The sequence below is a fragment of the Vicugna pacos genome, chromosome 26, assembly GCF_048564905.1.
Source record: "Vicugna pacos chromosome 26, VicPac4, whole genome shotgun sequence".
In the NCBI taxonomy this organism is placed as follows: Eukaryota; Metazoa; Chordata; class Mammalia; order Artiodactyla; family Camelidae; genus Vicugna; species Vicugna pacos.
The window spans coordinates 1,630,913-1,657,506 of NC_133012.1; the positions used below are offsets into that span (position 1 = coordinate 1,630,913).

Genomic DNA, 26,594 nt, shown 5'->3' on the forward strand with positions numbered 1-26,594 from the left:
TATGGCAATGAATACAAATGTAAAAAGAGATAGCAAGGAGATCAAAAATAAAAATGGCCTAAGGGGGAAAGCCTTTGTGGATGGTCAAAGTTAAGCTACTATAAGCTTAAAGTGGACTTTTTATTTATGTGTTTTATATAAGCTTTGTGATAACCACAAAGCAAAAACCTAGATTAGATCCACAAAATATGTATCAACAAAAGTAAACAGCATACCACCATGGAAAGTCACCAGTTTGGAAGGCAGAAATGGAGGGGGAAAGAAACAATGAAAATACAAAAAAAAAAAGAAGAAGAAGAAGAAGAAGAGACCATAAATACTTACATCTCAATAATGCAAGTGTATTGAATTCATCAATTAAAAAGCAGAGAGTGGCTGAATGGATTAAAAAAACAAGACCCACTATATGCTTATTCAAGAGAATCAAGAGATTCACTCCACATTTAAGGACATACATAGAATCAAAATTAAGGTATGAAAAAAAATATTTCATGAAAGTGCAAACCAAGAGGAAGTAGAGGTAGCTATATTTAATATCAGACAAAATAAACTTTAAGTCATAAATGGTAACAAGAGACAAAAAAAGATTATTATATAAGGATAAAGGGGCCAATTCATCAAAAAGATATAACAATTGTAAATAATATATGCACCCAACAAAGGAAGACCTAAATACATTAAATAAATACTAACAGATCAGAAGGGAGAAATAGACAACAATCCAGTAACAGTAGAGGACATCAATACTCCATTTTCAGCGATAGGTAGACCATCCAGACAGAAAATCAACAAGGAAACATTACGCTTGAGCTACATATTAGATCAATGGACCCAAAAGACATCTACAGAACATTTCATCAAACAGTGGAGTACACAGTCTCCTCAGGTGCACATGGAACAATTTCCAGGATAGATCATAGGGTAAGACACACAAAAAGCCTTGGTAAACAGAAGAAGATTAAAATCACACCAGGTGTCTTTTCTGACCACAGCAACATGGGTGGACTTGGAGGGCATTATGTTAAGTGAAACAAGTCAGACAGAGAAAGACAAATACTGAATGATATCACATACGTGGAATCTAAAAAACACAACATCTGGTATGAAACTAGAAATAAACAACAGGGATTCTTAAAAATCTACAAATATGTGGAAGTTAAAAAACACATCATTGAACAATCAGTGGGTCAAAGAAAAAATCAAAATGGAATTTAAAAGAATCTTGAAACAAATGAAAGTGAAAATACAACATACCAAAATCTATAGGATGCTACAAAAGCACTTTTGAGAGAAAAATTTATAGTGGGAAATGCATATATTAAAAAAAGGAAAACTCAAAAAAATCTAAATTTACACCTAAAGAAACTTGAAAAGAAAAACAATCGAATCCCAAAGTTAGTTGAAAGAGGAAAATAACAAAGCTCAGAGAAGAAATAAACAAAATGGAGACTAGAAATATAACAAAAGATAAATGAGGCTAAGTTGTTTTTAATTGTATTTTATTTATTGACAGTTTCAATGTCAATTTTATAAACTATCAACTATATTCCTTGCGTAGTATAATATATCCATGTAGCTTATATTCTACAATGGTTTGTACCTCTTAAAACCCCTATTCCTATATTGCCCCTCCCCCTTTCCCTTTCCTCAATGGTAACCACAAGTTTGTTCTCTAGATCTGTGAGTCTGCTGCTTTTTTGGTATATTCACTAGTTTGTTGTGTTTTTTAGATTCCACATATGTGACATCATACAGTATTTGTCTTTCTTGGTTTGACTTACTTCACTTAACACAATGTCCTCCATGTTTCTGCAAGTGGCAAAATTTTTTTTTTATGGCTGAGTATAGTATTTGTGTGTGTGTGTGTGTGTGTGTGTGTGTTTAACCTCTTATTTATCCATTCATATGTTGATTAACACTTAGGCTGTTTCTATATCTTGGAAATCATAAATGATGCTGCTATTAACATTCGGGTGCATGTATCTTTCAAATTAGTGGTTTTTTCTTTTTCAAATGTATACCCAGGAGTGGAATTGCTGGGTCATATGTTAGTTTTATTTTTAGTTTTTAAAAAAATTTCCATAGTTTTCCACAGTGACTGAACCAATTTATAGTCCCATCAGCGATATAACAGTGGTCCCATTTCTCCACATTCTTGGCAACATTTATTATTTGTGTGTTTTTGCTAATAGCCATTCTGACAGGTGTCAGGTGATATTGTGGTTTGATTTGCATTTCCCTGATGTTTAGCAACGTTGAGCATCTTCTCATGTGCCTGTTGGCCATCTGCATTTCCTCTTGGAAAAATGTCTATTTAGTTCTTCTGTCCATTTTTTAATCAAATTGTTTTGGTCTTTATGTAAGAGTTGGATGTTTGAATAAATAAATAAGAAGAGTTTGAAATATCCTTAGCTAAACTAGTAAAAAAGAAAGAAGACTCAAATAAATAGAATCAGAAATAAAAAGGAGACTTTAAAACTGAAACCACTGAAATACTATGTATCATAAGAAACTACTATAAATGATTATATGCCAACAAACTGGACAATCTAAAAGAAATAGGTACATTCCTAGAAATATATAAACTACCAGCAGTGAGTTATGAAGAAATAGAAAATATGAACAGACTAATTATTAGTAAAGAGATTGAATCAGTAATGAAAAGTCTCTTAACAAAGAGCAGTCCAATCAGATTGGCTTCAGTGGTGAAGTTTACCAATCTTTCGAAGAAGAATTAACACCAAACCAATTCTTCACAAACTCTTCCAAAAAATAGAAGATGAACACTCCCAAACTCAATTTATGAGGTCAGTATTAACCTGATAACAAAGCCAGACAAGGACACTACAAGAAAATAAAAATTACAACTCAATATCCCTGATGAACGTAGGTGCAAAAATCCTTAATGAAATATTAGCAAACTGAATTCATCAGCACTTAGAAGAATGATACACCATGAGCAACTGGAATTTATTCCTGGGATACAAGGATGGGTCAGCATATACATATCAATAAATGTGATACATCACATTAACATGAAGTATAAAACCGTGATATCTCAACATTTAAAACATTAAATATTTTTAAAAATTCACAAAAATTCAACATTATTTCATGATAAAAATTCCAATATGTTGTGTATAAGTGAACTTAACCTCAATATAAAAAGCCCAGTATGACAATACTACAGCTAACATCATTCTCAGTGATAAAAGTAGAAAGGTTTTCCTCTAAGCTCAGGAACAAGACATGGGTGCCAACTTCAAACACTCCTGTTAAACATAGACAGAAAGTCCTAGTCAATGCAATTTGACAAGAAAAAATGAAGAAGAAAGGCAGCCTACTTGGAAAAGAAGAAGTAAAATTGTCTTTCTTTGAAGATGACATATTACACATAGAAAAATCTAGGATTCCAACAAAAAATACTGTTAGAACTATAAATCAAGAAAGTTGCAGGAAACAGAATCAATACACAAAAATCAGCTGAATTTCCATATATTGACTATGAACTATTAGAAAAGTACTTAAGAACACAACCCCTTTTATAATAGCATCAAAAAGAGTAAAATACTTATGAATAACTTTAACCAAGGAGGTGAAAAATCTGTACACTGAAAATGATAAAATATTAATAAAGAAATTGAAGGAGACAAAAATAAATGAATAGATATTCCATGTTCATGAATTGGAAGAATTAATATTGTTCAAGTGTCCATAATACCAAAGTAATCCACAGATTCAATGCAACCTCTATAAAATTCCAATTACATTTTCCACAGAAATTGACCAAAACATCCCCAAATTTGCCAAAACCCACAAAAGACTCTAAATAGCCAAAGCAATCTTGAGGAAGAGCAAAGATGGAGACATCACACTTCGTAATTCAAGCTATATTGTGAAGATCTAGCAATCAAAACGGCATGATATTTCCATTAAAATAGACATATAGAACAATGGAACAGAATTAAGATCCCAGAAATCAATCCTTACAGATACAATCTACTATTATATAATAAAGAAGCCAAAAATACTTAACGGAGAAAAGATAGATTATTAAATGGTGTTAAGTGTGTAATGGCTCACATGCAGAAGAATGAAAGTGGACCCCTATTTCACACCACTCAAAAAAATTAACTTGAAATTGATTTAAAAATTGAATATAAGACTATAAAACTCCCAGAAGAAAACTTACAGAAGAAGTTCCTTAACACAGATCTTGGCAATGTCTTTTGAATATGACACCCAAAGCAGAAGCAATAAAATCAAAAATAAACAAGTGGGACCATATCAGACTAAAAAGCTTCTGTATAGCAAAAGAACCAATCAGCAAATAGAAAAGCAACATACAAAATGGGAGAAAATATTTTAAAATCATATATATGATAAGGGGTTAACATCTTAAATATATAATAGATACAACTCAGTAGCCAAAACAATCACATCAAAAATGGGCATTGGAACTGAAGAGACATTTTCTAGAGAAGACATACAAATGGCCAACTAGTCCATGAAAAGTTACTCAATATTTCATACCATCAGGGAAATGAAAATCAAAATCATAAAGAGATATCCCGTCAATCTGTTAGAATGGCTATCATAAGAATACAAGAGATGGACAGTGCTAGAAAGATGTGGAGTAAAGGGAACCTGTGTACACTGCTGATGGAAATGCAAAAACAAAAATGCAGATTGATTCAGTCACTATGAAAAAACAGTATAGGTGTTCATCAATACATTAAACATAGAATGAACGTATGATCCAGCAATTCCATCTCTGTGTATATATTCAATGGAAATGATACAGGATATTAAAGAGCTATATTCACACTCATGTTTATTGCTGCATTATTTATAATAGCCAAGACATGGAAACAATGCAAAGGTCCATCATTAGATAAATGGATGAAGAAGATCTATCTATTTATCTATCTATCTATCTATCTATCTATCTATCTATCTATCTATCTATCATCTTATCTAATCTATCTATATATAATTCAGTCATGAGAAAGAAGGAAACACTGCCATTTGCAACAATATGAATGGAATTTAAGGACATAATATTCTTGAGTTAAGTCAGGCAGAGAATGACAGTTACTGTATGATGTCACTTATATGTGTAATTTTAAAAAGCCAAACAAGCAAGCAAGCAAGAGAGGGTAGAATGTTGGTTCCTAGGGACTGAGGGTAGGAGAAATGGAAAGATGTTGGTCAAAAGGTACAAATTCCCTAGTTAAGAGTATAAATGAGATCTGGGGATCTAATACGCAGTATGGTGATTATAGTGAATTATACTGTTCTATGCCTGAAGATTGTCAAGAGAGTAGATCTTACCTTCTTACTACGTAAAAGAATTGGTAATTTTGTGACATGATAAAAGTGTTAGCTAATGCTATGGTGGTAGTCATTTTACAATATATAAGCATATCAAATCACATGTACGCCTTAAATTTACACAATTTTTATGTTAATTATATCTCATTAGAAAAAATATTCTTAAAAAATTAACAAAATGAAATAAGTGCAAAATAAATGGGGTTAATAAAATTTTCAAATGATGTTTCTTCTAAATTGGTAGCATGTAAACTTCTGAAATTATAAAGCTTAAAACTCTACCAAATCTTTTGGGTACCTTATAGGCTTCAGAGGAGAGAAGAATGGCATATTTTGTGGCATAAGAACTCACAGTACCAAGCTAAAGTAGCTGAAGCAGATTAATTCAGTTTTTTTTTATAATTTAGATTGCATTTAATGGGTGCACAAGTTTACTACAGCTATTGTAACAAATTATCACAAACTTGGTGCCTCAAAACAACACACATTTTATTCTTTATAGTCCTGGTGTTAGAAGTCTGAAGTCAGCCTCACTAGGCTGAAAACAAAGTCTCATCAGAGCCATACTCCCTCCAGAAACTCTAGAGGAGAATCCATTCCTAGCCTCTTCCAGCTTCTGGTGGCTGCTGGAATCCCTTGGCTTGTGGCCACATCACTCCAATTTCTCCTTCTGTGTTCACACTGCCTCCTTCTCTTCTGCCTGTGTATTGTCAAATCTCCCTCTTCCACTCTCTTATAACGAATTATATGATTTCATTTAGGACCCACCCAGATAATCCACAATAATCTCCCCACTTCAGGATTCTTAACTTAATCACATCTGTAAAGACTTTTCTCCATATATGGTAACGTTCACAGATTTCAAGAATTAGAATCCAGTTATCTTTGTAATCTATTTTCCAGCCCGTCACAGCGGGTTTAATCCTTGTTAACAAAGTGGTGTATTTTATTGAACTCCTCAGTGATAGCATTTACTTATTCTCATTTCACAGCTGAGAGCACTAAGATCTGGAGAATTGCATATCTTGCATATTTGTTAACTTACAAATATATCCTGGGGTTTATATTAGATGACGTTCAGTGTCAAGCTTATTGCCTGACTTGATGTTGAAATCCCATCCTTGTGTGTTGTCCGGGATAAAATAGGTGTTGAGAAATGACCTCTAGCACCAAGAGGGAAACCGAAGAAGTGTGAGTTGTGGTCCCAGCCCTGGTGTCTGACAGTCTAGATGAGAGACTGCACTTCCATAAGGACAATATTAAAGATGGCAACAGCCCAAATTGGAAAGCATGGTTCTCATCAAAATTGTGCAGTAAATGATAAATCCTACTGTAATAGAAAAGAACAAATCTGACTCCATATGAGATCTGTTCCTTTGGCTTTAACCCTGTGCCTTGTTTTCTAGGCTGAGTCTTGCCAGCTCTGCATCTTTTGTAAAAAAAAAAAAAAAAAAAAAGTTACCTTTAGCTTGAAATCTACAAGAGAGCCTATTCTCAAGGCTCTGATCTTTAAGGATAGTAACACTTTTGTACTTATACAAAGATAACAAGTTGCACAATGAAAAAATAACACTTGTTTTGTTGGAGGTTTTCAGGGACACCATGAGCTGACTCATGTGGACAGCTGCAAGAACAAAGGATTCCAAGAACAAAGAATTCTGACATTAAGAAGTTTGCAACAACCAACCACACCCCTCCCCTTTTTAGTGCAAAAGGAGCCTGAATTCTGACTTGAATAGGATGGTTCTCAAGACATTAGTCTGCCATCCTCTTGATCTCCTGGCTTTTTGAATAAAGTTGTTGTTCCTTGCCCCAACACCTCATCTCCTGATTTACTGGCCTGTCGTGCAGTGAGCAGAATGAGTTTGGACCCAGTAACCCTACTTTTGTTTTTGTCTACTACCACGGATTCAGAGTGAAGGGCTCCAATGAAAGAAGAGCCCTGTGAGCTGCAGTTTTCATATTAGACCTCAAAAAAAAAAAAAGTGTATTGCACCAGAGCTTAAAGAAAAGGCAATTCTGTTTCTGACAATATCACAAACTACGTATAGTAAAACAAAATCTTCTGACACAAAACACCGTAAAGTGTTAAAAAAAGAAATTAAGACCTCCTCAGTGCAAGGCTGGTAGGGGAGGAGAGTGATCTAAAAACATCAAGTATAAACTAATCTTTCTGAGGAAATGGGCCAGTTTGGAAATAAAGTCATTGTTTTTAAATGTTCCGCAGGGAGCAGGAAAATGGGGCATGGTTAAGGTGGAATTTGAAACAGACATTCCTCAAATAAACCCAGAACCTTCAAAGGACCCTTAGGAAAAATGATGAACTGGGAAAACATCACCCCATCTGGGCTGTCTTGGCCAGAGCTCAAGGTAGAAAAAAGCCCTTGTACATGACTTCATGTACTTTAACATGAGAAATCATTGCAAAGCAACTCACAATAATGGAAATTTGAATAAACATGGAAACTACAAAGTAAAAGCTCAATGGAAAACCCTTTCATACTTTATACATTGGCAAAAAAAAGTTCAGTCTGACAATACCAAATGTTGGAGATGATATGAAGAAGTAGGAAAGTCTTAACTATTTCTAGTATGTGTGTACAAATTGATATAATCTTATTGGAGAAAAATTTGTCATTATCTAATAAATTTAAATATGTGCCTACAAAATACCTTCATGAATTTGACTTGAGGTTTTAACTCCTGGGTCTAGAACCAGGCTTCAAAATCTGCTGCTGGTTGATATTTAAGTTGCTAGTAGAGTTTGCTTTAATCAGCCATTACCTGGCTACTCTCCCCATCACCTTTGCAGTCTGTGCCCAAATGTGTCTACCCTATTTTCCAGCAAGTAGCTCAGAGCATTTTCATTTATAACCTAGCCCACCTGTTTGCTCTGGCTTCTTTAACTCCAAAATCTACATACAACCTTAATTAGAAAAATATAAAATCTTTTTGCATTATAAGAATGAAGAGGAGGGAAGTCTATCACTGATTAATCTTTAAAACCTTTCCATTGGATTAAGAAGAAGTGGTATGTCTACAATGGAATATTACTCGGCCATAAAAAAGAATGAAATGTTGCCATTTGCAGGAACACAGATTGACGTAGAGATTGTTATGCTTAGTTTAAAAAGTTAGACAGAGAAAGGCAAACAGTATTATGATATCACTTGTATTATTTCTTTAGATTCCACCTATAAGTGAATATATATGCAAAACAGAAACAGACTCACAGATACAGAAAACAAACTTGTGGTTGCCAAAGAGGCGGGGAGAAGAGGGAGAGAAAATTGGTGGCAGAGGATTAACAGATACAAACTACTATATACAAAATAGGTAAGTAACAAGAATATACTGTATAGCACATGGAAACATAACCATTATCTTGCATTAACCTATAATGGAATATAGTCTGCAATAATACTGAATCACAATGCTGTACACCTGAAATGAACACAAAATTGTAAATCAACTATACTTCAATTTTAAAAAGTTTTCCCCAGGATTATATTTCTCCTGGGATACAAATATATCATTCATATAGTATATGCATAAACATATCTTTACAGACACATTTTTTAAAAGGTGCTCCAATAAAGACATACAGTATTTTAGGCTAGTGAACAGAGAAAAATAACCTTAAATTAGGAAATCTTTTGAAAACACTACTTCAGAGACACTGGTTCAGAATCACCTTCACTTTAAGGTGAAGCCCAGGGACCTTCAGAGAGCATTTGTTATTCTAGTTTTGTTACAAATCATCCCTGAAACAAACCAGTGCGCTCAGAGGAAACAAACAACTGCACATCAGTTTCCTGAGGAACCTCCAGAACACAAATGCCTGATAAACTGTCTCTGCCACTGATTGCCTGTGAGACCTTGGACAAGTGCATTACCTCTGATCCACAGTTCGTTTAATTGTGAGTTGGAGTTAATACTGTTCTACAGTTTTCCTTCAGGGTTTCAATAGGATCAGGGAGAAAGCATATATAAAACATGAGGCTTACCACACATGGTATAGTAGGAGCGAAGCACAAGGACGTTCTTGCTCCAACATGTGACCAGAGTACACACTAGAAATAAAATATTCTCCCAAGATGTAGACCATGCTTAAATAATAATTATACTTGGTCTCCTTTGTTTAATTCTGAGAATGGATTTGGAAATTAAAATAGAAAATCTGAATTAGCATCAGGTAAAGTGATTAAAACTTGGACAATATACTGTAAGAGGAAACTCTAAGAAAAGACAACAGCAACATTTTTTATACTTTATTTTTTATTGAAGTATGGTTGATGTAAAATATTGTATATTTCAGGTTTACAATATAGTGATTCATGACTTTTAAAGATTATATTCCATGATTATACTTCATGATTTTTAAAGATTATACTATTTTATATTTTATAATTATTATAAGATATTGGCTATATTCCCTGTACCGTATGATATATTTTTGTAGCTTATTTATTTTATCAAAGCAACATTTTAAAACCAAATTCAGGTGTTTTCACATGCTATGTAAACATGCTCTGTGAGATTAAAATAGTTTTTAAGATTTTTTTCTGAAGAAGAAAAATTGCAATTCCTTCCTTTAAATTTATTTTCCTTAAGGTAACACTGGTTTATAACATTATATAAGTTTCATGTGTACAACATTGTATTTCTACTTCTGTCTATACCACAGCATGCTCAGCACCAAAAAATTTAGGTTCCGTCCATCCCCACATAGTTGATCCCCTTTGTTTGAAGTCAGGGAGTGTGGTACCTCCAGCTTTGTTCTTTATCTCAGGATGGCTTTGGCTATTCAGGGTTTTTTGTGATTCCATATGGATTTTAGAATCTTGGGTTTTTTTTTTTCTTTTTTCTTTTTCTGTGAAAATGTCCCTAGGATTTTGAAAGGGCATTGACTCTGTAGATTGCTTTAGGTAATACGGGTGTTTTCACAATGTTAATTCTTCCAATTTATGAAAACAATATTTTTCCATTTATTTGTGTCTTTGTCCATTTCTTTCAATGATGTCTTATAGTTTTCAGTGTATAGGTCCTTCACTTCTTTAAATGTATTCCTTATAAATTTTTTCTATTTATTGCAATTGTAAATGAGGTTGTTCTCTTAATTTCTCTTTCTGCTAGCTCATTGTTAGCATATAGAAATGTAACAGATTTTTTGTATTGGGTACCCTGCAACTTTACTGTATTTATTACTATTTTTAAAATTTAAGTATAGTTGGCTTACAATGACATATTAGTTTCTGGGATACAACATAGTGATTCAGCTATATATATAAATATATATATATATTCAGGTCTATGTACACATATATATATTCTTTTTCATATTCTTTTATTATAGGCTATTACAGGCTATTGAATATGGTTCCCTGCATTATACAGTGGGACCTTGTTTATCTGTTTTGTATATAGTAGTTTATATCCACTAACCACAACTCCCAGTTTATCCCTCCCCACTACTTTCTGTTTTGGGAACCATAAACTTGTTTTCTATGTCTGTGAGTCTGTTTCTGTTTTGTAAATAAGTTCATTTGTCTCATTTTTTTTAGGTTTCACATGTGAGAGATGTATGATATTTGTTTTTCTCTGATATGATAATCTTAGGTCCATCTATGTTGCTGCAAATGGCATTATTTGATTCTTTTTATAGCTAAGTGGTATTCCATTATATACAGATAATTATAGATATAGATATATGTATATATCTCACGTCTTTTTTATCCATTCATCTGTCTAAGGACATAGCCTTTCTTAATTCCTTCAGTGCTTTTATCATCTCCTTTTTGATCTCAAGTTCTGGTGGACTGGAGACGTCTGTTTCATTATTTGTTCTTTCTGGGGATTTCACTTGCGATTTTCACTGGAGTTGTTCCTCAGCTTCTTCATTTTACTTATATTTTTCTGACTCTGTGTATTTAGCAGGAACAGTTATCTACTGTGGTCTTGAAGGGCTGTTTTTATGTGGGAGTGTCCCTGTGTACCCTGCGTATGTCTAATATTTTTGTTGTCAAGGAGGGCTGTTTTTAGTACGGATGGTTGCCACAGCTTTCTTCCCTGTGTGCTGGCAGCTGTCTGCTTGCTAGGAGGTGTGATTGGTGTTTTAGTGACCACAGCCTGTACTGGATGCTGAGCAGGGTCTCCTCTTTGCTCTGTGGTTGTCACAGCCCTGTCAGGGGCTGGGTCTGCTTCCCAGTTGTTGGAGTAGAAGCCCAAAGATCCGTTTCTGAGCTGCCATGTGTGCTAGGCACACCTGGAGTGCTTCCACTGGGAGACGATTCTCCGAGCATTCCTCTGCACGAGATGGCTGCTTGGGAAGTGCCTTCTGTGGCAAGTGTTTGGCGCATCATCTTCCATTCCTTCACTTTGAGCCTATGTTTGTCTTTAGAGCTGAAGTGAGTCTCCTAGAGGCAGCAAGTAGTTGGGTCTGGTTTTTTAATCCACCAAGTCACTCTATCTTTTGACTGGTGAACTCAATCCATTTTAATTTGGGTGACTGTCAATAAATGAAGACTTAGTAATGCCTTTTTACTCTTGTTTCTGGTTGCCTTATATCGCCATTGTTTCTTTTTTCTTGTGTTTCTGTCTTCTGTTCTGGTTTGGTAGTTTTCTATAATGATTTTTTTCAGTTTCCTCTTTTTTTATGTTTTGTGTCTCTGCTCTAGATTTATGTGTTGTGTTTACCATGAGATTTGTATATAATATCTCATAGAAAAATTGTCTTTGTGTTATTGATAACATCTTACCTTCGTCTGCTTATATGGGTTCCATCACTTTTCTTCTTCCTCTTTTATACTTTTATTGTCTCAAATTTTCCCTTTTTATGTTGAGTTTGTTGCCAAGTTGAAGTAGCTACAGCTATTTATAATCGTTTTTTCTCTTAATCTTTATGCTATAAGTTTTTAACAACCTATTTTGATATAAGGTTGAAATTTTCTGATTCTGTCTATCACCTAACTTAAATTTTTGTGTTCTTTTGCCTTTTCATTTCAAGTGGAAGATCTCCTTTCAACATTTCTTGTAAAGCAGGTCCAGTGTCAATTAACTCTCTCAGTTTTGGTTTCTCTGTGAAGCCCTTTGTTTTTTCTTCATATCTGAATGATAACTTTTCTAGACAAGAGTATTCTTGGCTGCCAGTTTCTATCTTTCAATATTTTGAGAATATCATTTGACTCTCTCCTGGCCTGTAGTTCCTGCTGAGAAATCTGCTGATAGCCTAATGTGAGTTCCTTTGTAGTTTACTGTAATTTTTTCCCAGATGACTTTAAAAATCTTTCTTCATCATTGACTTTGTACAGTTTTGATATAATGTGTCTTGAGAAAGATCTTTGTGCATTGAAATAATTAGATGTGCTTTTAGTTTCGTGGACTTGTATATCCAGTTCTTTACCCAGGTTGGGAAGTTCTCATCTATTATTTCTTTAATTAAGCTCTCTCCTTCCTCTCTTCTCATTCTGTGATACCCATTATCCTTATGTTGCCCTTCTTAATGGAGTCAAATATTTCTTATAATTTCTTTATTTTTTTAAAAAAAAACCTTACTTTCGTCTCCCTTTCTACCTGAATTATTTCTAAATTTCTACTTCAAGTGAACCAACTATCTCTTCCATATTGTCTACTCTCTTTTGAATGCTTCCTAATACATTTTTTTAAATCTCATTTTTGAGTTCTTCTGCTCCAGAATTTCTACTTGGTTCTTTTATTAGAGTTTTCTCTTTGGTTAAATATTCCTTCTGTTCATTAATTTTATTTGTGAGTTCACTGAACTGCATTTAGAGCTTTCTTGTAGCGCATTTTGTTTCCTTATGACACCAGTTTGAACTCTTTTATCAGATTGCAGCATTTCATAACTATCTTTGATTTCTGGTGAATTTGTCATTGTCTTTCTGTGGTAGAGTGTTACTGTGGTTCTTCATGGTGCTTGATGAGTGAGTTATTCCTTTGCTGGAGTCTTTGACGTAGTGAATACATTTCTTCTTTAAAAAGTAAAGCTTTAAAAAGTTTTTTTTTTTTTTAATTCTAACGGTTCAACAGATTGGAAATTAGAAACCTTTCTTATTCCAATAGGTGGCAGCATAGCACAATTATTTGGTTTCTCTTACCTGAGCTGCCTCTGATTCTGTTTCAGTTGGCATTTTCCACTCTCCATTTCCTAAATCAGGTGTGTACCCCGGTGCCCTTGTTACCACTGCTTGTGCCTCCAGGGTCATTGATGCCTTGCTGCTACTGGTGTCACTGGTGTCACCAACTAGGTCACCAGGATGGTGGGTGCTTCTTCCACATCTGGGATCTTCTGAGTCACAGGCTGTGTCACCATGGGGAGAGAGCTCGGGTGGAGGGGAGCTGAGGTCATGGAGGCCGCCACCATTTCTGGTGTTCTCAGGTTCATGGGTTCATCACTCCAGGTTAGGATGGAGAACAGGGGGCTAGAGTGATGGACACTTCACAGATGGGAGGATGGGATCACAGGCCCCATTGCCACTTCTGCCCAGTTACCTGTGGCCGTGGGCACCACTGCACCTAAGAGGCCAGAGTTGCGTGTGCTGCCTCTCGTACTGCTACCAGGTTCTCTGGGTCTGTGTGCCCAGCTGCCATAGGAAGGGGGCTGGGAGTGCCAACAACATCTCCACTGTTCTCCTTTGTCCACCTTTTCTGTATGTTCCTGTTTCCCTATCTTTATATGTACAGATACGTAGCGTTCTCTGGCATCCTAGTGTGTTGGACCGAGGCACCTTTCCTGGGCTGTGGATGTTTTACTGGTTGTAGATTCAAGGGGAGAGACAAAAAGAACATCAGATTCTACAATGATGCTGACATTACTCTACTACAGTTCTTTAGTAACATCTTTTTCTCATGTCCTGGAGTCGTGGATTAACCTTGCATTTAGCAATGAATTCTCTGAGTCCATTGTGTTCCAGAACATAGGTGTAACAGAGACCAATCTTTTTGCTATTTATCTTGTCTTTACAAGAAAAGTTTTTACTCTCTTGGCTGAAAAAAATATAAGTGAGTCAGCAAGATGTGGAATAGGAAGCCCTGGCTCCTCCTCCTCCCATGGATACAGTAATTCAACAACAATGTTAAGAACAGATTCCCTTTGTGAGAATTCCTGAAATTAGGTGAGAGGCTTCTATACCCTCCAGAATCACGAAACCAACCACACTGAAACTGGGAGAAAAATTTGAGGCACTCTCTAACCACAGTGTTTACCTCCAGCACAATGCTCTGCGATCAGAAGGAAAGCCCAGATTCCAATTTCTTGCTGGGGAGAAACGTGATCAAACCACATGTCCAGTGTTTTAACTTTTCCAAAGACTGCCCAAGGAACCAGCTTCTGTCGTGCCCATCTTGGAGCACAAACAGGATCCAGCATTTTCCAGATACATGAGAACCAGTGAGGACAAAGACAGCAGCTTGAATTAGCATTCAAACAGTCACCATCTGCCCCTGGGCCTAGCAAGTGAGTGTGTAAAAGCCCTAATTCCAGCTTCCCCCCCTTGGGAGTGAAAGAGTTAAACAGTGCATCCTGTGTTCCAACATTTCTGGGGGCTGCCTAAGGGACTGGCTTCTGCTTCAGACTGTTGATGGACCAATATAAAGTGACCAAATGAATTAAAAACATGCCCCAACAGTATACTGTCTGCAAGAGACTCACTTTAGATTTAAGGACACACAGACACTGAAAGTGAAGGCATGGAAAAAAATAGTCTATTCGATTGTAAGCAAACTAGAGTAGAGGTTACTTATGTCAGACAAAATAGACTTTAAGGCGAGAATGTCACAAGAGACAAGGACATTATATAATGATAAAGGATCAATTCACCAAGAAAATAAAGCAATTTTGAACACATAAGCACCCAACATCAGAGCACATAAATATAGAAAGCAAATATTGACAGAACTGAAGGGAAAATTGTATAGCAAACAACTATTGTAGGAGACTTCAATAAATTAATCAATAAAAGATAGAATCCAGACAGATAATCAATAAGAAAACTTTCAGTTTAAAGTACCCTGTAGACAAATGGACATAACAGACATATAGAGAACATTCCAACCAACAACAGCAGAATATACATTCTTCTGAAGTGTGCATGAAACATTCATTGTTAGGACATGAAACAATCTTAACAAACTTAAATAGACTGAAACTATATCAAATATTTTCCCGACCACAATGAAATGCAACTAGAAATCCATAAAAGAAATGAACTGGAAAATTCAGAAATATGTGGAAATAAAACAACATATTCTTGAACAACCAAAGGATCCAAGAAAAATATATTAATAGGTAACTAGAAAATTTAGAGAGACATGAAAACAAAAATGAAAACACAATATACCAAAACTTACAGGATGCAGCAAAAATACTATTAATAGGGAAGTTTATATGGATTAGTGGGGAAGTTCATTATGGATAATATATTAAAAAAAGAAGAAAGATCATGGGAAAAAAATTGAACTAATCATCTCAAGGAACTAGGAAGAGAAAAGCACAAGAAGCTCAAATTTAGAAAATAAAGGGAAATGATAAAGATTCAAAATAAAGAATAGTAAAACAATTTTTAAAATCAAGAAAACAAAAAAAGGAAGAAAATTGTGTTGGTTTTTGAAAATATAGACAAAATTGACTTCCTTGGCTAGCTTAATTAAGAAAAAAGAGAGAACACTCAAATAAATAAAGTCAAAATTGAAAGAGAAGGCATTACAACTGATGTCACAGAAGTAAAAATTATTATGAGACTAATATTCATAAACATAAACCAACAAACTGGATAACCTAGAAGAAATAGGTAAATCCTAGCAACACACAATCTGCCAGACTGAGTTATGAAGAAATAGAAAATCTGAACAGACTGATTATGAGTAAGGAGATTTAATCAGAAATCACAAGCCTCTCAAAACAGAAAAGCTCAGAACCACAACCGAGGCTTTGCAGGTGAATTCTACTAAACATTTGAGGAAGAATTAATGCCGATTCTTCTCAAACTATTCCCCCACCTCGAAAGAAGAAAATGGAACACTTCCAAACTCATTGTATGAGTTCAGCATGATTCTGATACCAAAGCTAAAGGCACTACGAGAAAAGAAAACCACAGACCAATATCCTTGATAAACATAGATGCAAAATTCCCCAAGAAAATGCTAGCAAACTGAATTCAGCAGCAAACTAAGAATTGCACATCATGACTTACTGGGATTCATCCCTAGGCTATAAGGATGTTTCAACATCCGAAACTCAATCAGTGTAATACATCACACGATCCTATAAATAGGTGTGGAAAAGCATTTGACGGAGTTCCATGGCTCTCATGATAAAAACTCTCAGCAACCCAGGAATAGAAAGAAGGGACCTCAACTTATTTAAGAACATGTGTGAAAATCAAACAGCTAGCATCACACTTAGTGAAAAGCTCAAAGGTCATTTCTAAGATCAGTAACAAGGCACTACTCTCACTACTAGATATTCAATATAATGCTGGAAGTCCTAGCTAGAACAACAGGCAAGAAAAAGAAAAAAAGTATCCAGATTAGAGAAGAAAAAATAAAACTGCCACTATTTGCCAATGACAGGATTTTGTGTATAGAAAACCTTAATATTTCACAAAAAAACTTGTTAGAACTAATTAAAAATTGAATAAAATTACAAGATACAAAATCAACATGCAAAAATCACTTGCATTTATGTACACAAAAACAATCTAAAAAGGAAATAATTCCACTCACAATAGCATCAAAAAGGCTAAAATACGTAGGAGTGTGCCTAAGGATGTGAAAGACACAATGAAAATTATGAAACATTATTGAGGTAACTTTAAGAAGATACAAAAAAATGGAAAGATCTCTCTTGTTCAATGATTAAAAGACAATATTATTGACATGCCAGTAATACCCAAAGTAATTAACAAGTTCCATCCAACCCAAAATTTCAATGAAATATTTTAAGAGATGATTTTACAAATTCTAAAATTCCAGATAGTCAAAGGACTCCAAATAGTCAAAGCAAAAGTCAGAAAAAGGAGAAAAGCTGGAGGCATCAAACTTCCTGATTTCAAACTATATAACAAAGTTACAGAATTCAAAACATTATGGTACTGCCATAAATCAGAGATACAATAAACCAATGGAATGAAATAGAGAGTTTAGAATTAACCCCCCACATGTATGGTCAACTACTCTTTGACCATGGTACAAAGACTGCATAACAGGAAAATGCTGAGCTCATCAATAAGTGGTTTTAAGAAAACCGCATATCCACTTTAACCTTACATCATACACAAAAATCAACTCAAAATTAATTAAGGTCTTAAAAGATCTTACAATGTCAAACTCCAAGAAGAAAACACAGGGGGAAAACTTTATGACATTGGTTTTGGCAGTGATTCTTGGATATGACATCAAAATCATGGACAACAAAAAGAAAAAGAGACAAGTGAGATTAAAAACAAATTAAAAGCTTCAGCATAGCAAAGGAAATAATTAACAGAGTGAAAAAACCACTTATGGGATGTGAGAAAATATTTGTTGAAGTAAAGTAAATAAAAAGCAATTAATGTCCAAAATATATAAGGAGCTCCTACAAATCAATAGCAAAAAAAGCTCTTGATTAAAAATTGGACAAAGAACTTGGATAGGCATTTCTCAAGAAGATATGTGAATGAGCAACAGATATATGACATATGAAAATACACTAAACATCACTAATCATCACGCAAATGTAAATCAAAATCAGAGTGAGCTATCATTTCACACTTCTTTGGATGACTATAATATTGAAGAAGGTAAATGTTGAGCAAAAGGGCCAAGACAGTGAACTAGGAAGACCCTGAGCTCGCCTCCTCTCACAGGCACACCAAAATTAGAACAATTTACAGAACAACTATTGATGAGAAAGACCAGAACCTAGCAGAAAATATCTTCCACAAGTAAATATATAAAGAAGGGAACACAATGAGATGGGTAGAAGCAGTACAGGCAAAACGCAGACACCCACATGGGCAGCCTACAAATGGGAGGGCAACTACAACCTACAAATGGGTCTTCCTCAAGGAGAAATGGGTCTAAGCTCCACATTGGTCTCCAAAGCCCAGGGGCCCTCAGAATATTTAGCTTTGAAGACCAGCAGGGCTTCCTTTCAGGAGAGCCAGAAATATGTGGGCAAGAGACTCCACTCAAACGGTGCACATAAAATCTAACATGCTGGGGTCTCAGGAAAGAAGAAGTCATTTAAAAGGACCTTGGATCTGACCCACCACCAATGGGCTACACACAACACTGGGGCTCCCAGGGTCTTGTTGCCAAGGGCCATGGAACACAGCTCCACCCACCAGTGAACTGGCAGTAACCTTGGGTCCCCCGAGTCCCAGCCCCACCCAGTGGTAGACAGACACTGGCTCAAGGGTCACTGTGGCGCCACACCCTACCTTGTTAGGACCTGAGCAACACAGCAGCAGATTACCACCAGTGCGTGGACACTCCAGGCCCGATCCTTGTGCACCAGCAGGCCGACGCCAGCCCTGGGATACCCCAGGACCCTCAGCCAGTGGGTCATGAGCTTGAGGTCCATGAGGCCCCTGCAGCCAGAGGCGCCTGGACCCAGATATGCCCACCAGTGAGCTGGCATTAGCCCTGAGATAAGCTGGCCCCTGGCCCCACCAACCAGCAGGCCAGCACAACTCCCTAGATGCCCTGGACTCCTCAGCCAACTGCCTGAGCATCCAGCCCCGTGAATCAGTGACCAGTATTAGACTTGGGACACCCCGAGACCCACAACAATCCATATCAAGCAATGGCACAACTAACTCACCAGCAGGTCAGCATTAGATCTGGGAATCCAGGCCCTGCAAGAACCTGGCTCTGCCCACTGGTGACCCAGGGCCCCCTTAGGTTTTGCAGCCGGCCGCCTTGTGACCCGGCCCCCCCACCCAGCCGCTGGCAGGATCTGCATGGGGAGGGCCTGCCAACCAACAACACTGGGCGTATCGCCATGCCTGTGAGATGGTCCACAGTGCTCAGCTGGCTGCAACGGAAGCACCCAAACACCTCATACGGGGGTATCTCTAGAGGATATATCTCTGGTGACTAGAAGGAGGCGAGCTACTGGGACATACAGGATGTCTTCTGCAAAAGGCCTCTTATCTCATGTCAGGAAACATAACCAATCTATCAGATATGTAAAAATGAAAACAGCAAATTAGGCAAAATAGGGCAACAGAGGAGCATGTTTTAAATCAAAGAACAAGATAAAAACCTTAGAAGAAGATCTAAGTGAGGTGGAGACAGGCTGTCAACCTGGCAAAAAGTTCAATGTAGTGATCATAAAAATAATCAAAGAGATTTCTGGTAGTAGGACCATGAGCTCACCTCGCCTCGCAACTACAACAAAACCACGACTGACTGCTAGACACCCATCAAAAAAAAAAAAAAAAAAAAAAGACCAGAGCCTAGCAAAAAAGATCTTCTTCAACTGGAAACATAAAGTAGGAACCACAGCAGGATGGTAGAAGGGGCATGATCATGATACAATTGGGCCTCATATCCCACAGGTGGGCGACCCACAAGCTGAAGAATAATTAAGTCGCAGAGGCGCTCCCACAGGAGTGAGAGCTCGGCGCCGCGTGTCAGGCTCCCCAGCCTGGGGTTCCAGCACTGGGAGGACGAGAAGACCCCCAGGACATCTGGTCTTGAAGGCCAGTGGGGCTGGCTCCAGGAGCCTCCCAGGACTGGGGAAAACAGAGACTTCATTCTTTCGGGAGGTGTGCACACAATCTCGCACGCACCAGGTCCAAAGGCAGAGAAAGTGATTTCATAGAAACTTGGGCCACACCTGCCTGCTGGTTTTCAGAGTTCTCCTGGGGACGTAGGGGATGGCTGCTGCTCACCCAGGGGACATAAAAGCTGGTGGCAGACATTCTGGAAGTGTTCAAATACATGAGCTTTCCTGGAGGCTGACATCTTGATTGGATCATTAGCACCAAGACCCAGCCCCACCCAACAGCCTGTAGGCTTAAGGGCCGGGAAGCCTCAGGCCAAACAATGTACAGCCCCACCCATCAGCAGACCTCCTGAGCCACAAACCTTGCCTCTGGACACAGTCCTACCCACCAGAGGTCCAGGGCCAAGCTTCACCCAGCAGTGGACAGGCACCAGCTCCTCCTGCCAGGAAACCTGCATAAGCCTCTAGTCCAGCCTCATCCACCAGAGGGCAGGAACCAGAAATAAGAAAACAACACTCTCGAAATCTGTGGAAAGAATCCTCAAACACAGGCCAGACTCTACACTGGGACCAGCTGGGCCCTGGCCCTTGGGTGACAAGAGAGAAGTGTGCTGCTGGGATGCATAGGACATCTCCCACAGAGGGCCACCTCTTCAAGGTCGAGAAAACATAACTAACCTACATAAAAATACAACTAGAAAGGCAGACAGTATGAGGTGGCAGAGGACTATCTCCCAGGCCAAGGCACAAGATAAAATCCCAGAAGAAGAAATGTGATGAGGAAATAGGCAATTTATCTGAGAAAGAGTTTAAAATAATGATGGCAAAGATGTTCAGAGAACTCAAGGGCAGTATAGATGCACAGAGCAGTTTTTAGCAAAGACTTGGAAAATGTAAAGAATGCCCAAACAGAGCTGAAGAATAAAATCACTGAAATGAATAACTCACTAGAAGGAACCAAGAATAGACTAAATGAGGCAGAAGAACGGATCAATGAGCTAGAAGACAGATTAGTGGAAATCACGGCTGCAGAACAGAAAAAAGAATAAAAAGAAATGAGAATAGTTTAAGAGAACTCTGGGGCAACATGGAGTACAGAAAAATTCACGTTATAAGGGTCCCAGAAAGAGAAGAGAGAGAAAAAGGACCTGAGAAAAATTTTGGAGAGAGAATCCCCCCAAACTTCCCCAACTTGGGAGAGGAAACAGTCGCCCAAGTCGAGGAAGAGCAGAGACTTCCACACAGGATCAACCCAAAGAGGAACACACCAAGGCATGTAGTCATCAAACTGACAAAACCTAAGGGTGAGGAGAAAATATTAAAATCAGCAAGAGAAAAACAACAAATAATATACAAGGGAACGTCCATAAGGTTATCAGCTGATATTTCAGCAAAAACTCTATAGGCCAGAAGAGAGGGGCATGGTATATATATGAAGTGATGAAAGGGAAAAACTGAAAACCAAGAATACTCTGTCCAGCAAAGCTCTTGTTCAGATTTGATGGAGAAATCAAAAGGTTCCAGAAAAACAAATGCTAAAGAATTCAGCACCATCAAACCAGCTTTATAACAAATGTTAAAGGAACTTCTTTAGTCATCAACCATAAGAAAACAGAACAAAAAGAAGAAAGGGGAAAAAAAGACCTACGAAAGACTGCTTTGGCAGTTTGGAGTCTTTTACAGTCCTATATAAATTTTGCAATTGTTTGTCCGAATTCTATGAAAAGTGTCGTGAGTATTTTGACAGGGGTTGCATTGGATCTGCATATTTCTTTGTGTAGTACAGCCATTTGGATAATGTTGATTCTTCTAATCCAACAGCACCAGGTATCTTTCCATTTCTTTGTATCATCTTCAGTTTCCTCATCAATGATTTACAGTTTTCAGAGGATAGGCAACCTCCTTGGTTAAGTTTATTTCTTGGTATTTTGTTGTATTTGATGCAATGGAAATGTTAATGCCAGTTATAAAATTCTGGCTTTTGAAGTGAAAAAAACAATTAATGAAGGGCTGCAAATGACAAAAATGTCCTTTTTTCTTATGGGTGAGTTGTATTCCATTATCATCTTTATCCATTTATCTATTGATGTGCTGTTAGCATGCTTCCATATCTTGGCAATTATAAGAATGTTGCTGTTAATACTGTTAATACTGGGGTGTATGTATATTTTTAAATTAACTCTTTTTTTCTGGTTGGCTTTATTACTTTGATAACTATGTAAGTTTAAAAAGCTAAAGTTCAAACATTCTTAGAAACAATGAGCAGTATATATATTCAATTTTTTAAAATATATGTTCAGTATATTTTGTATATGTATTTACATGAAATATATTGTATATGTGCAGTCAAATTATAACAATTCTACATAACAAAACTGAACAACAAGAAAATCAAAGAACTTGGAAGAAGAATGGATGGATAGCATGAGAAGATAAAAGTTTTTAACAAGAGAAAACATAAATAAAAAACAAACAGAAATGAATAATATAATAACTGAAATGAAAAATACACGAGAAGGAATGAACAGCAGAATAAATCATACCGAGGAACAGATTGGCAAGCTGGAAAACTCAGTAGTCAAAATCACTGAAGCTGAACAGAAAATAGCATAAAAAGGAATGAGGTCAGTTTAAGAGACCTCTGGTACAATATCAGGCATGTTGCCTTTCATATTATAGAGGTCGCATAAGGATAAGAGAGAGAAAATGGGACAGAAAGAAAATATATCTGAAGACATCATAGTTGAAAACTTTCCTAACCTGGGAAATGAAACACATATCCAGGTCCAGGAAGCACATAGTGTCTCAAACAGGGTCCACCAAAAGAGGACCACACCAAGACACATTGTGATTACAAGGGGAAAAATAAAGACAGAATATTAAAAGCAACAAGGGAAAAGCAACGAATTATGAATATGGGAACTGCCATAAGGCTATCAGCTGACTTTTGAGCAGAAAATATTCAGGACAGAAGGGAGTGACACAGTATATTTATGGTAAAAGGGGAAAAACACAACCAAGAATCCTCTACTCAACAGTATAAATTCAGATTTGATGCACAAGCAACAGGTAAAAGAGTTCAGCATCTCCCAGCAAACTTTACAAGCAAGACTGAAGGGACAGCACTAAGTGAAAAAGACAAAGCTACAACTAGAAACATAAAAATTACAAAAGGAAAAACTCACTTGTAAAGGTAAATGTGCAAAGCTAGTAGGAAGGTGAAAACACAAAGTAGAAAAAAATCTGTATCCACCGTATACTTATGGTTAAGGGACACACAAAACAAATACATGTATAATAGAATGGCAGAAACAGTGAACATAGGGGGAGGTGAGTGAACATTCAGGATGTTAAAATACTTGTGAAATTAAGATATTGTGTGTGTGTGTGCGTATATATGTGTATCATAATATCATAGTAACCACGAACCAAAAACTCATACACACACAGAAAAGACCAAGTGACCCCAATGTAACACTAAAAGTAGTCATCAAATCACAAGGGAAGAGGACAAAATAAGAAAGACGTAAAAAAGAATTTCAAAAACAACCTCCCAATAATTAACAAAATGGCAACGAGGATATCCCTATCAATAATTACTCTAAAGGGAAATGAACTAAATGATCCAATAAAAGACACAGAGTGTGTGAATGGATAAAAAACCAACTGGCATCATCTATGTGCCCCCTAAAAGAGATCCACTTCATATCTAAAGAGACACACACACTGGAAGTGAGGGGATGGAAGAAGTATTCCAGGCACGTGGAAATCAAAAGAAAGCTGAGGTAGCAATACTCACATCAGACAAAACAGACTTTAAGACAAAGACTTTAGCAAGAGGCAAAGAAGAAATTTACACCAACAGATCAATCCATGAAGAGGATACAGCCATAGTTCACATTAGTATAAACATAACTTCATAAAGCAAATATTAACAGACATAAATGGAGAAATTGGCAATAATACAATAATAGGAGGGGATTTCAACACCCCACCAATGGACAGAGCATCCTAACAGAAAAATAAAGGACCTACTCACTTTAAATGACACATTAAACCAAATGGACTTAATAGAGATAGAAATAGAATATTCAACCCCAAATCAGCAGGGTACACATTTTCTCCAGTGCACATGGAACATTGTTCAGGATAGATGATATTCTAAGCCATAAAGCAAGTCTCAGTAAATTTAAGGAAACTGAAATTATAGCAGGTATCTTTTCCAACACAAAGCAATAAGACTAGAAATCAACTACCAAAACCCCATAAAAAACACAGACACTGGAAGGCTGAACAATAAGTTACTAAACAACCAATGGACCACTGAAGAAATCAAGGAAGAAATTTGTTAAAATCCAGGAAACAAATCAAAATAAAACACAATAATCCAAAATCTATGGCATGCAGCGAAAGCAGTTCTAGGAGGGACATTTATAGCAATAGCCATCTCGGGAAGCAAGAAAAATGTGAAATAAATAATCCAACTTTGCACCTAAATGAACTAGAAAAAGAACAAACAAACTAAACCCAAAGTCAGCAGAAGAAAAGAAATCATAAAGATTAGATCAGAATGTACCGGTTTCTCCTGTAAAGCACAGGAGACTCTATTCAATATCTTATAGTCACCTATAATGACAATGAGTATGAACAGGAACACATGCATGTATATGTCTGACTGAAACATTCCAGTGTACTTCAGAAATTGACATAAATCATTACGGGATTGACTGATACAAAGTACTATACAGAAAATAATCAACTAAGATGCTGTATAGCTGAGAACTGACAAGGGGTTAATATCCAAATATAGAAAACAATTCACACAACTTTATCAAAATAAAACTCAACCTAAAAGAAGACTTAAAGGGAAAAATTTTCACAGAAGACCTACAGATGGCCAGCAGGCACATGAAAAGATGCTCAACATGTTAATTATCAGAGAAAAGCAAAACAAAAGCACAAGGAGCTAACACCTCACACCAGTCAGAGCAGTTATCATCAAAAAGGCTACAGATGATAAATGCCGGAGGGGATGTGAAGTAAGGAAATCCTTGCACGCTGTCGGTTGAAATGTAAGTTGGTGCAGTCTCTATGGAAGACATTATGGAGGGTCGTCAGAAATCTAAAAATAGAGTTACCATATGATCCAGCAATCCCCCTCCTGAGTATATACTGGGGAAAAATGAAAACTAGTTTCAAAAGTCACACGCACCCCAATGTTTATAGCAGCACTAGTTACAAAAGTCAAGACATGAAAACAACTCAAATGCCCATTAACAGACAATTGGCTTAAGAAGATGTGATATATAGATATATAAAATACATACATATATATATATACATATATATAATATTCCATTATATTACTCAGCTAGAGATAAAGAATGAAATAGTTCCATTTGCAGCAACATGGTTGGACCTGGAGAATATTATGCTTAGTGAAATGTGAAAAGGAGAAAGAGGGCTGAAGGGATAAATTAGGAGCTTGGGATTAGCAGATACAAACTACTATATATAAAATAGATACACAACAATGTCCTATTGTATAGCACAGGGAACTATGTTCAATATCTTGTCATAACCTATAATGAAAAACAATATATATGTGTATGTATAACTGAATCACCATGCTGTACACCAGAAACAAACACAATATTGTAAATGAATTACACTTCAATCAAAAAAAGAGTATTCTAAATCCTCTCTCACATCCCTCAGAACGTTTCTGCCATTCATTTCACTTAGCCATAATCCATAATCACACAATATATTGTTGCTGTTATTATTTTGAACAAACTGTTATCTGTTGGATAAATTTAGAATAAGAAAACAGGATTTTGTTAACCTCCCTTTATTTTTTCTCTAATGCTCTTCCGTTATGTGCATCCAAGTTTCTGACTTACATACCATTTTTCTTCTCTCTGGATAACTTCTTTTAACATTTTTTGCAAGGCAGGTCTACTGGTGACAAATACTTTTGGGTTTTGTTTTTCTGGGAAGATCTTATTTCTCCTTTACTTTTCAAGGGGAATTTTGTTGGATACAGAATTCTAGGTAGGTGTGTTTATTCTCAGGTTGTCTATTTCTCCATTAGAGACCTTGACAAATCAATCATAGTTATTTCAAATTCCTGGTCTGATAACTCCAAAGTCTCTGCCATATCTGAATCTCATTCTGATGTTTCCTTTTTTTTCTTCATATTGTGTTTTTCATATGCTAGCACGCCTTGCAATTTTATGTTGGAAGCTAGACATCTAGACATGATGTATTGGGTAATGAGAACTGAGATATAAAGGCCTTTAGTGTGAAGACTTATGTTTATTTCACTAGGAATGATGCTGTGTTTACTGTCTTCTGTAGCTGTAGATGTCTAAGGCTTCTCCTCTCTTGTCTCAGGATTGCCTAGAAGTCCCTCATTAAATAGAGTCTGAAACCTTTAACGTTTCAACTACAAATCCCTGTTATACACAGTAGTATCATTGATGTGGTGATAGGTATGGTGAGGAGGTAAGTATGCGTGACTCTTATCATC

General features: G+C 36.5%; 1 protein-coding gene across 1 annotated transcript in view; it reads left to right on the plus strand.

The window, feature by feature from the left end:
• The window catches only part of LOC102525084 (arylamine N-acetyltransferase 1), a 133,024-nt gene that overhangs the window by 94,698 nt on the left and 11,732 nt on the right, over nucleotides 1-26,594 (plus strand). The window contains exon 9 of the transcript XR_012064344.1: nucleotides 6,922-7,165. The gene's annotated coding sequence lies outside the window, so the exon portion shown is untranslated. Of the gene's footprint in view, nucleotides 1-6,921 lie in introns of the transcript that reaches the window.